The sequence below is a fragment of the Pezoporus occidentalis genome, unplaced genomic scaffold (assembly GCF_034315485.1).
Source record: "Pezoporus occidentalis ecotype Australia unplaced genomic scaffold, CSIRO_AGI_Poc_V1 ctg79, whole genome shotgun sequence".
NCBI lineage: Eukaryota > Metazoa > Chordata > Aves > Psittaciformes > Psittacidae > Pezoporus > Pezoporus occidentalis.
In genome coordinates, this window is record NW_026916147.1 from 1,788,390 (window position 1) to 1,798,593 (window position 10,204).

Here is a 10,204-nt window from a genome sequence, read left to right on the forward strand (position 1 = left end):
GGAGGGGCCCACTGACCTAGATACTTGCCTATACTATCCCACACACCCTGCCACTCATGGCTGTCTAGCCTCAGGGAAAATCTCTTGGTCCTCCTACATCGTCGTTTGACCCCAGACAAGACCCAAACCTGACTCTGCTTAACTCTTGAAATCAGTCATGGGCAAAACACACTCTGTATGCATGCTAGCATGGTGATTCCCATCACGATCAGCAAACAAGTCTCAACAGCATTAAAAGGCCATTCAAAAACTTCAAAACTCTCAAATGTAAATGGTCTGGGGGGAGGACTAGGAGGGTAAAAGGATGTCTCCTTCACAGGTTGAGCACCTGAGAAGGAGAAAAAAGATGTGTAATTGCGAAGCACTTCTATTATATACCTCCCAAAGTATAAAGGTGGTGACCACACTGGGAACATAAGCCAGATCAGTTTCATGATCAATGATTCTATTGTATTACAAGTCATTACCATAAAGTACAATGAGACAAAAACCTTAGCCCAAGCCCCACACTTGAAAAACACTAATACAGCAAATACCGGATGGAAGTAAGATACGATATACTGAAACTGTGAGATCAAGAGGAACAACCTTGAGAGCCAATGAATCAGCATTGTGACGAGTGACTATTAGTCCGGACAGATCTGTTGTTATTTCAACCCCTCGTGCCCCACATTGGGCGCCAAAAGAACTGTCGTGGTTTAAACCCAGTCAGGCAACTCGTTCACTCACTCCCCCACTTCCTTCCCTCCCCTTACTCCTGGAGGGACGGAGAGGAGAATCAAAAGAATGCAACTCCCACGGGTTGAGATAAGAACAGTTTTAGTTACTAAGGTATAATACGGATCACTACTGCTACTACCAATAATAACAATGATAAAGGAAATAACAAGGGAAGAGAATACAACACCTCACCACCAGCCGACCGATAACTTGCCCCCCCCAGCCCGACCAAGCACTGACCCATACCTCCTCCAACCCCACAGTCCCACAGCTCTTCCGGCTAACTCCCAGTTACCTCCTGGGCATGACGTGCTGTGGTATGGAATACCTCTTTGGCTAGCTTAGGTCAGGTGTCCTGTCTGTGCTTCCTCCCGGCTTCCCCTCCTCCCTGGCAGAGCATGAGGCTCACAAAGTCCTTGGCCAAACCAAAACATCATTGTTATCAGCTCTGTTCCTGAGCTGAAAGTCAAAACACTGCACTGCACCAGCTACCAAGGAGGAGAAAAATGACTGCTACTGCTGAACTCGGGACACCTGGATTTGGAGAAGGCTGAGGTTCCTAATGACTTCTTTGCCTCGGTCTTCACTGGCAAATGCTCTGACCACACCACCCAAGTCTTGGAGGGCAGACACAGGGATTGTGGGAATGAAGACCTTGGGCCCACTGTAGGAGAGGATCTGGTTTGAGACCATCTTAAGAACCTGAATGTGCACAAGTCCATGGGACCTGATGAAATCCATCTGTGGGTCCTGAAGGAGCTGGCGAATGAAGTTGCTAAGGCACTGGCCATCTTATTTGAAAAATCATGGCAGTCAGGTGAAGTTCCCGATGACTGGAAAAAGGGAAATATAACCCCCATTTTCAAGAAGGGGAAAATGGATGACCTGGGGAATTACCAACCAGTCAGTCTCACCTCTGTGCCTGGCAAAATCTTGGAGCAGATCCTCTTGGAAGGCATGCTAAGGCACATGAAAAACAACCAGGTGCCTGGTGACAGCCAGCATGGCTGCACTAAGGGGAAATCCTGCCTGACCAGTTTGATGGCCTTCTGTGATGGGGCTACAGAACTGGTGGACAGGGGTAGAGCAGTTGATGTCATCTACCTGGACTTGTGCAAAGCGTTCGACACTGTCCTGCATGTCATCCTTGTCTCTAAACTGGAGAGACATCAATTTGATAGGTGGACCACTCGGTGGATAAAGAACTGGCTGGATTGCCACACGCAAAGAGTTGCTGGCTTATTGTCTGGCTGGAGACCAGTAACGAGTGGTGTCCCTCAAAGATCGGTGCTGGAACAGGTCTTGTTCAACATCTTTGTTGGTGACATGGACAGTGGGATTGAGTGCACCCTCAGCAAGTTTGCCGATGACACCAAGCTGTGTGGTTCGGTTGATAGGCTGGAGGGAAGGAATGCCATCCAGAGGGACCTTGACACACTTGTGAGGTGGGCTGATGCCAACGTTATGAAGTTTAACCATGCCAAGTGTGGCGTATCAAAGGTGGACTCCAGTTCTGGTGAAATCTGAAGACCTTTATTTCGTGTCTCCCATCTCTTTTATAGTCTACTAAGTGCTAAGCAGTAACTTTCCACTCTTTTACTCCCTTATCATCCCGATTTAGCAAAACTACTAGGGGTTACAAATATTCACACTGTTTGGTCTGTCTTTGAGATGCAAATCCTGCTTTATCTTGCAAACTGCCTGCTTTGTTTTGCTAACCGATCTTTACCCTTCATTGTTCTCTTTACAGTTCACAAGGCTTAGGCTGGACCAGGGCATTAACACCTGGTGTTTTATTCACCATTCCCAAGGCTTAAGCCTGACCAGGCCAATAGCACCTGGTATTTTCTTTACCATTCCCAGGGCTTAAACTGGACCAGGGTGATAACGCCTGGGTCCATTTCATTAATTATTTCTATCCTGTCACCCACAGCCAAGTGCAAGGTCCTACAGCTGGGTTGGAGCAATCCCAGGCACAGATACAGGTTGGGCAGAGAAGAGATTCAGAGCAGCCCTGCGGAGAAGGACTTGCGCGTGTTGGTCAATGAGAAGCTTAACATGAACTGGCAGTGTGCGCTCACAGCCCAGAAAGCCAACTGTGTCCTGGGCTGAATCAAAAGGAGCGTGACCAGCAGGTCGAAGGAGGTGATCCTGCCCCTCTCCTCTGCTCTTGTGAGACCTCACCTGGAGTGTTGTGTGCAGTTCTGGTGTCCTCAACATGAAAAGGACATGGAACTCTTGGAACAAGTCCAGAGGAGGGCCATGAGGATGATCAGGGGACTGGAGCACCTCCCGTATGAAGACAGGCTGAGAAAGTTGGGGCTGTTCAGCCTGGAGAAGAGAAGCTGCATGGAGACCTCACAGCAGCCTTCCAGTATCTAAAGGGATCCTATAAGGATGCCGGGGAGAGACTCTTCATTAAGGACTGTAGTGGCAGGACAAGGGGTAATGGGTAAATACTTAAAGAGGGGAAGTTTAGATTGGATATAAGGAAGAAGTTCTTTACTGTAAGGGTGGTGAGGCACTGGAATGGGTTGCCCAAGGAAGCTGTGAATGCTCCATCCCTGGCAGTGTTCAAGGCCGGGTTGGACAGAGCCTTGGGTGACATGGTTTAGTGTAAGGTGTCCCTGCCCATGGCAGAACTAGATGATCTTAAGATCCTTTCCAACCCTAACTATTCTATGGTTATGTCACATGTGTGCACTACAAACAGCAAAGGAAGGGATGCCGTAGTGAGGAAATCTCCCCACAACTCATTGTCAGCAAAATAGGATGCAGTTTGAATTTGGTGCCTATTATTTGAACTTAACACTGTAAAGTTGGTAGGTTTGACCCGCTGCACTGAGATGTGCTACACTCCTTAAATGCTATTTTCCACATGGCATATGTCTAAGCTGTTTAATGCATGTACCAGACCAGACTGCCTACATCCAGATCCTTCCCTTGCCAAACTTCTTCCCATTTCATGTTGCTGCCTTTTCTCCCCCAATATATGAGGAACTCAGGAAGAGAGAAGTGTATGTACCCAAATCTGACCCCACAAAATGAGGGTGGCATCAGAATACAAAACTTGATCTGTGATCTCGGAAGTACTTCCAGGTGCTGCATACTAAGCATACCCAAAGAGTGCTCTGGCAGAAAGCCTAGATCTCATGGTATGGAAAAACTGTAATAAGCTGTTGACGATGCATATATGGAGATTGCATATACAAAATTTTCTAAAACTTATTTAACTCAGCTCCTTCAGAGCATCGGACACCCCATATGTTTTTTCTTAATTGTTCCCTCAAAACAAATAATTGTTAAATCCATGCATATTTTGCATGCATCCTCGTAGGGGAGGAGTAGAACAAGCCCATACACAGCATTTTCAGGTTGAAAGCATCTAGCAAGCATAAGTAATTATGGTGTTTAGAATAAAAAGAAGAGGGACTCATCTGCATAGCTATAGACAAGCCAGTTACCCTTATCTCCCTTTCAGTCAAATGGCATCTAGGCAATATAGACAGGAGAGTCTAGGGCGCTGTTCTCATGCTAAGGCAGCCACTTGAAGTAGATCAGATATGTGTAAGCTAAAACCACTTTTTCTCTCTACTGATTGTAAGATGAGTCTATTCTGACTGCCTTAAGCACAGGACATTTTAGATACCCAAACCTGACCAGGAATAACTTCGTGTTCTTTATCAACTATATTCAGTGGAATTATATTAAGCTAAGAAAGAAATTGTTTCAAGGGTTTTAATTGCTTGAAGAAGGACTAAAAATTTTCAGGATATAGCCTGCTAAGTGTCCATGAGCTGTATGCTTCTCAGGTTAAATTCAGCAAATGGGTTGTTCTTACTGTGATTATTAGTTTCTACAAGACCCATTTGCACAAGTCTGCAGGGATTTTGTTTCTTGTTACAAATTATAACTGTATTTTTTTCAGAGCAAAATATTGATAGCACTAGTTATTTTAACTGTTCATAAAAGGGGAACTCTTTGACAGCAATCTGGTGGTCAAAACTGATTATTGCTATATACTTTTGAATGTTATTATCTTCATGACCATATTCTGTATCATTCAAATATCCTGCATATCTGCTTCTTCTACAAGGAATAATGTTCGTTTGTTAGGAAAAAGAATCCTACTTACAAAGAGGAGTCATGAAGAAGCAGATGACATGTAAGTTAGTCATACTTCCTTGTGGCTTGTCTCCTAAAGACATACATGGCCAATCTGCTCATAAAATCTCCAGGCACACTGTTGATAGTGAGAGACACAAAGCCTACTGTTAAACTTTTGGCCAATCTTCTCACAGTTTCCAGGTAACAAATGTAATAGGCTAAATAGTAATGGTTCAGCAATAAAGAAGAAGAAACAACCAAGAAGAGAAAGCCAGTGTCACATAACAATTTGGTAGCAGATGAGTCAATGAAGCCTGTTTGAGCTAAGACTGTAGCTAATGCCACAACCAGCAGCAATATTAACCATATGGGAGTCTGAGATTTGGAAGGATGGCTGCAAGTACAAACCCACCCCCTCATCTCCTGGTTCCTGAGGGAAAAGGGCATCAAAGCATCTTAATTTCAAATCTCACCCAGTTTTAAAGAATATAGATTTTTTTTTTCTTTAGTCTTTGTGTATGAGAGTGCAGCATTCACACAGTGAGCCTTCTACTCCACAGGAGCATGGGAGAAAGAATGACTCATAACTCTGGATGCTGATGCTGCCTTGGCAATGGTAGAGGCTCCCACAGCAAAGCTCAGAGGTGCTCCATAATCCTTCAGTACAAGTTAGGGCAACTGACAGATTTCTTAAATTACACAAAAGAAGGAGTCATATGAAGTAGCAATGAGCAAGAGAGATGAACTCTCTATACTAGAAACATGGAGAGTCATAAATCTCCTAGTTTTAGGCTTTCATGAAATCCCCCCATGATGAGACAATTAGCTGGGCTTAGCTCACTGTTTTGTTATTGTTTATATATAGTCAGAGATAGACAGATAGATAAACAGTGTAGCAAACGTTTTCTATCACACAATATATTTGTCCTTACATGACAGTTTACTTCCATGCCTTTTTCTAATAGGATTATGAATGAGAAAAAAAAACAAAAAAAGTGTGATCTTGAAAGAGAAAGAAGTTTGGCAGCAAGAAAAAAAGGAGATGAGTAATACTTCTGTTTCTGTTTTTCAGAAGGTTTTATTTGAAAGCTCTGTTGTGCCCAAAGTGTTGACTCACCATGACACTTTTCAGCATCTACATTACCCTGAAGCAGGGCAAACTTCTATATGGGAAAGTAAAAAGTGGTTGCAATGGGGGGAAGTGAGAGGTTTGTATTGAGTAGTGTAGATTGAGGAGCTTTAATCTGCTCATTGGGCAGGGGGGAACAGGATGGGGGGAAGAGAGAGAAAATTTGCTTTCAACTCTCAGCCTGGTAAATTAAAGTTAAAATGAAAAAGTCGAACTGAGTTTATGACTTCCTGCACATTATTGCTAGTACCAAGGAGCTCAAGAGACAAATTATTTGCCCAGCTGTCCTTGCACAGCCCTACTGCCTTCAGAGTGCACTGACAGTGACCCTTGGGCACCCCAATTGCCATCTGTGGGTAGGCAGGGCTGTGACCAGCTGTACTTTAGGGTGACATACAGGGAGTTACCCAACTGATGGTGCACTAGGAGGAATGGGATATGGCTTGGCCTCTTGCTCTATATTGCTCATGAGGGTTAGTAAGTTTAAAGATTAGTAAAACTTTTTTTGTCACTAGGGTTAGCAGATGTAACTATGAATGCAGACAGGCTGCAAAACTGAGAAAGAACTTGTCATTTTACATAGTGACTTTTCAAAGCAGAGCTACACTTTTTGGAGTTCCTTGTTCCTTACACACACAAATAGGCTTCTGCCTTCTCCCATTTTTGTTCTTCGTAATAAATCTGGATCTTCTCTGTGTACTGCGTAATAAAATGGCAGCTTCCACTGAGAAGAAGTGATCAGGAAATGGACAGCTGTTCTGAAAATTTACTTTCAATCATTTTAGTATGCTATGCATTTTTCTCTCACTGTTACTTGTGCTTAATAATAGTGTGTTGTTTGCTGAAATTAATATTATTTGTATTTAAATCACTGATGTTATTTAAAATTTGAGATATATTTGTGTGTTTCAAGTAAAACAGAAATTAATAATTCTGTGATTAGGAGGCATTCTCAACAAAACAAATTCAGAGGCCAGTCTTGCAGCTACAAGAGCGTACCAACGATTTAGCAGAATCATAGAATCATAGAATAGTTAGGGTTGGAAAGGACCCTAAGATCATCTAGTTCCAACCCCCCTTGCCATGGGCAGGGACACCTCACACTAAACCATGTCACCCAAGGCTCTGTCCAACCCGGCCTTGAACACTGCCAGGGATGGAGCATTCACAGCTTCCTTGGGCAACCCATTCCAGTGCCTCACCACCCTTACAGGAAAGAACTTCCTTATATCCAACCTAAACTTCCCGTGTTTAAGTGTTAACCCATTACCCCTTGTCCTGTCACTGCAGCCCTTAATGAGGAGTCTCTCCCCGGCATCCTTATAGGATCCCTTCAGATACTGGAAGGCTGCTGTGAGGTCTCCATGCAGCTTCTCTTCTCCAGGCTGAACAGCCCCAACTTTCTCAGCCTATCATCTTCATACGGGAGGTGCTCCAGTCCCCTGATCATCCTCGTGGCCCTCCTCTGGACTTGTTCCAAGAGTTCCATGTCCTTTTCATGTTGAGGACACCAGAGCTGCACACAATACTTCAGGTGAGGTCTCACAAGAGCAGAGGAGAGGGGCAGGATCACCTCCTTCGACCTGCTGGTCACGCTCCTTTTGATTCAGCCCAGGACACAGTTGGCTTTCTGGGCTGTGAGCGCACACTGCCGGTTCATGTTAAGCTTCTCATTGACCAACACGTGCAAGTCCTTCTCCGCAGGGCTGCTCTGAATCTCTTCTCTGCCCAACCTGTATCTGTGCCTGGGATTGCTCCAACCCAGCTGTAGGACCTTGCACTTGGCATGGTTAAACTTCATAAGGTTGGCATCAGCCCACCTCACAAGTGAGGTGGAAATATTTGGAAATACTTTGAAATAGCTGAATATTTTGGGTCAAATAAAAAGTTTTATTTAACATAGAATACCACACTGGAAATGTATATAAAGAATATAAAGATCAGAAATATGATTATTTGTATATCTATTTTACTTGTTCTATCAAGATTATAGAACCATATGACTTCAGTGGTCATTCACACACCACAAATAACAATCAGAACAACCATGTTATGACTAACAAGTGCTCATTGAGTATTTCGCAAAAAATTAGTGTATCTGCAGAAAATGAAAATAACTCTGATAACAATTTGCCAACCAAAAATGAATTGAAATTGCAAATTGTGATGAGAAATGAGTACTTATATGAGATCAAATGTCAAGGCAGCATATGTAAAAAGCAAAGAATGGAAGAAAAAGAGACAGGTTCAGGCTTTCAGGGTGGTGTATGTGGTAGCTAAACTGTATCATGACAGCTGTATTTGACAACAGCTCAGATGATCTAGACTGAGCTAATAATCCCAAACGTGAATTTGTTATCCATATCTGAAAAACAATATCTACCCTAGGCAGCAGCATAGCCACATTTTATTATTCATTCTGACAGAAGAACTATAATTAATTCACTAAATGTGGGTTTAAAGGTGATGAAATACATATATATAGATCTGTAGATATATGAAAGGCACTTAGAGAAGAAAATATGTTCTTGTGATACAACTAACCACTAGTGCTAAAAGTCTCTCAGGAGACTTATAAATCTCCTCCTTACTGGAAGTCTAAAATAAGAGGAAAGAGAGGGGGAGTGAGGTGATACCTCTTTTTTCATGCCCTTTTCCAGAGTCCTGGCAATGCCCAAAGAGACTCAGAGATGTGGAGGTGTCTGGGCCAGGTGAGACATCCATACAAGGTTCAGCTTCAACTCTGAATGGCATTGCATGGCACTGTACAAAATACCTGCTTCAATTCCCAGGATAGCAGTGGATAGGAAAGTTCTTAACATCAAAATTTTTCAAGTTATTTCTAGAGAAGTGACCAACTGCCTGATGGGGTTGATCCTTGAGTGTATTGATCATAATGTCTCTGAACCTACACGTTACCACATTGCTAATCTGCGTGAGATCATGTGCTTTTGAAACTAGTGCTAGGGAAATACACGTTTTCTTCCAGTTTCATTTCCCATGACTACATTGGTCCTCCAATAAAGATGATGGTGAACAGCATGCAGGCATTGCCCTGTTCTAGTAGGCTGATACCCCAACAAGCCCTATTCTAGAGACTAATACTCAACAAGCTAGTCTAGCCAGACAGTGGAAGACAGAGTTAATAATAAAGTTATTTCTATTTACATCAACCTCTCCCTCAAAAAAAAAAATTAGATGACAAGCCTCAGTTTTGACAGAAAGAATGAATGTTACTCATGAACAGCAAAAAATACTGTGTATTACAGTACCCTCTAGTGACTCCTGCCACAGCTTGATTTCAGCTGGCATTCAGTACATCCAAGGATAGATACCACTATGGCAAAAGGACAACCTCCAAAATTCTCCAGGGTGGCCCTCAAACATCAGGAAATCAGTCTCCAGCTTTCTCTCTTAAGTCGAGTTAGCACTGCGTGTTAAGCTTTCATTCATTTCTTGTTTGCTCCAGGGTTTGGCTTTTTTTAATTTCAAATACCCAGCTTTTAAAATCTATGTGAGCTAACAGCTAGGCACTCACTATTCTTTGATCTCAGGGTATGAGCTTCCTACACAGCAGGAAGCAGAATTTTTTTCATGTCAAAATCCAGTCCTATCTCGGAAGGAAACAAAAATAAGCTTTTTCTTCTCTGCCCCAGTTTTTATCACAAAACCTTTGGCCCCTGTTGCTTTCATAAGATCTTTTCTCTCTCTCTGACACATGAACTGTGGGAAATCTTTCCCAAGTCTAATAAAGGCCTTCCCATCAACCCATTCCAAAAGCCTCTTTAGATCCAGTGTCCCTCAATTCAAATGATGCCTTCCCCTCCCGTGGGGTTTAACTCAGGGGATGGCAAGAAATATTAATATCACTTGAATGGCCTGGCCTTGAAAGGTCATCTTCAAAGGTATTGTCACTCCCTTCTTGACCAATGATCTACACAGCAGACTGGAAACAAAAGGAAACTTCAGCTAGCTTTTTACCTGATTTCCTTAATTTTAACCACATTTCTTTGTTGTTCCAGTTTCTTGAAAACAGTCAAAGAAATTTTCTGACTTAGATCACAGTTAACACAAAGAAATTTGTATTAACAAAGTGAAAGGGTATAATATCTGTGGGGTTCCATATGTGCTATATATATTCAATAGTTACAAACTTTACCTGTTACAAGATCTAACTACTTCACTCTTCAAAGTTACAGACCTAATGCTTTGAAACAGTTGCCTTCTAGTTAATGAACCATAAAGCCA

At 42.8% G+C, this 10,204-nt stretch overlaps 1 long non-coding RNA gene across 1 annotated transcript; it reads right to left on the minus strand.

Annotated features, from left to right (window-relative positions):
- Positions 1-2,231: 2,231 nt before the first annotated feature.
- On the minus strand, positions 2,232-2,652 carry LOC134155520 (uncharacterized). The gene is made up of 2 exons (XR_009961594.1): positions 2,593-2,652; positions 2,232-2,539 (listed from the first exon to the last, which is right to left on the minus strand). It is a non-coding gene; the product is annotated as an uncharacterized LOC134155520 (long non-coding RNA).
- Between the last annotated feature and the right edge of the window lie 7,552 nt (positions 2,653-10,204).